The sequence below is a fragment of the Pseudophryne corroboree genome, unplaced genomic scaffold, assembly GCF_028390025.1.
Source record: "Pseudophryne corroboree isolate aPseCor3 unplaced genomic scaffold, aPseCor3.hap2 scaffold_660, whole genome shotgun sequence".
Classification (NCBI taxonomy): Eukaryota; Metazoa; Chordata; class Amphibia; order Anura; family Myobatrachidae; genus Pseudophryne; species Pseudophryne corroboree.
The window spans coordinates 151,694-154,054 of NW_026970248.1; the positions used below are offsets into that span (position 1 = coordinate 151,694).

A 2,361-nucleotide genomic window follows, 5' to 3' on the forward strand; every position below is an offset into this window, starting at 1 on the left:
ACCAAAAGGTTGGTGGTTCAATCCCACCCAGGCACGTAATTGACCTTGTTATCAGATTTTGGTGATCTTTAAGTAGACAAGTCAAAATTTCAAACCCCCTCTTATGGTGTAGGGTACCTGGCCTTCTCTGATGTAATCAGAGTTAGATTTGATTCAGTGATTTTATAAAAACAGCTAGGAAGCACAATTTAGCAGTGGGTTGCAGAGAAAAAGAAATATGCTGGCAAAAAAATCCAATTGAGTGATTAAACAGCTCTTAATTTTCTGGCTTTATTTTTATGCTAACAAATTTGTTCTCTGAAAAGTGTCCACAAAGCCAAGTCTCTGATTAACACATTTGTAGGGATGGTTTTTCACCTATTACTAAATTAAATTTGCTTCATTGGAAAGGCAGCAAGATGCATCCTCATTTCAATGTCTACTGAAATAATACGGGTTGACACCAGGAAACATTAACGCCACTGCATCCTTGCTGCTTTCTCATGTGGAAGTCTGTTTAATGTGAAAACAAGGTGATATCTAATTAGCACACAGGTAAGGAATTAAGAAAATCTTTATTTAAGGGTGTAGATGTTTCTCACAAAATCGTTGCCCCAATGCATCATTGAAATTCAAGCTAGAAAGATGATTTTAATATATCACTTGTACATTTTGTATTGCTCTTCTGGTGACAATGTAGTTTGTTTTTGTCAATTACCATTTTAATAATAGGGTAAAGAAAATTAAGTGGATTTTTGAAAGAAAACAATACTGTCAATATACTATTAAAACAAATTAAAATGGTAAAAGTTATTGTACTTTAAGTAAAAATAAAAGAACCAAAATATCAATCCCAGTTTTGGATTACTTTAATTAACAAAAAAAAATGCATATAGCAGAGGATAGTTTCAATCTGCCTACCTCTGGGTTATGGGCCCAGCATGCTTCCATTGCAGTACTCTGCTGCACATATAAGTGCAAGAGATCCTGAAGCACTCACTCATCATGGGAAAGTACCAATGTGTTTCTTCGTTGGTTGATGGAAGAAACATCTTACAAAAACTCTCCAGATTATTGACTTTTTAAAGTTTTTCTAGGAAACGTTCTAGATGTATGCTTATTAGCCTTTGTCAGTATGTAATTTTTACAAAGTGTCTCTGTGGCGCAATTGGTTAGTGTGTCTGGCTACTAACCAAAAGGTTGGTGGTTCAATCCCACCCAGGGACGTAATTGACCTTGTTATCAGATTTTGGTGATCTTTAAGTAGACAAGTCAAAATTTCAAACCCCCTGTTATGGTGTAGGGTACCTGGCCTTCTCTGATGTAATCAGAGTTAGATTTGATTCAGTGATTTTATAAAAACAGATAGGAAGCACAATTTAGCAGTGGGTTGCAGAGAAAAAGAAATAAGCTGGCAAAAAAAATCCAATTGAGTGATTAAACAGCTCTTCATTTTCTGGCTTTATTTTTATGCTAACAAATTTGTTCTCTGAAAAGTGTCCACAAAGCCAAGTCTCTGATTAACACCTTTGTAGGGATGGTTTTTCACCTATTACTAAATTAAACTTGCTTCATTGGAAAGGCAGCAAGATGCATCCTCATTTCAATTTCTACTGAAATAATACAGGTTGACACCAGGAAACATTAACGCCACTGCATCCTTGCTGCTTTCTCATGTGGAAGTCTGTTTAATGTGAAAACAAGGTGATATCTAATTAGCACACAGGTAAGGAATTAAGAAAATCTTTATTTAAGGGTGAAGATGTTTCTCACAAAATCGTTGCCCCAATGCATCATTGAAATTCAAGCTGGAAAGATGATTTTAATATATCACTTGTACATTTTGTATTGCTCTTCTGGTGACAATGTAGTTTGTTTTTGTCAATTACCCTTTTAATAATAGGGTAAAGAAAATTAAGTGGATTTTTTAAAGAAAACTATACTGTCAATATACTATTCAAACAAATTAAAATGGTAAAAGTTATTGTACTTCAAGTAAAAATAAAAGAGCAAAAATATCAATCCCAGTTTTGATTACTTAAATTAACAAAAAAAATGCATATAGCAAAGGATAGTTTCAATCTGCCTACCGCTGGGTTATGGACCCAGCATGCTTCCATTGCTGTACTCTGCTGCACATGTAAGTGCAAGAGATCCTGAAGCACTCACTCATCATGGGAAAGTACCAATGTGTTTCTTCGTTGGTTGATGGAAGAAACATCTTACAAAAACTCTCCAGATTATTGACTTTTTAAAATTTTTCAAGGAAACGTTTTAGATGAATGCTTATTAGCCTTTGTCAGTATGTACTTTTGCAAAGTGTCTCTGTGGCGCAATCAGTTAGTGTGTATGGCTATTAACCAGAAGGTTGGTGGTTCAATC

General features: G+C 34.8%; 1 non-coding gene across 1 annotated transcript; it reads left to right on the forward strand.

Annotated features, from left to right (window-relative positions):
- The first annotated feature begins 1,132 nt into the window (after positions 1-1,132).
- Positions 1,133-1,206, forward strand: TRNAS-ACU (transfer RNA serine (anticodon ACU)). The gene has a single exon. It is a non-coding gene; the product is annotated as a tRNA-Ser (tRNA).
- Positions 1,207-2,361: the final 1,155 nt, after the last annotated feature.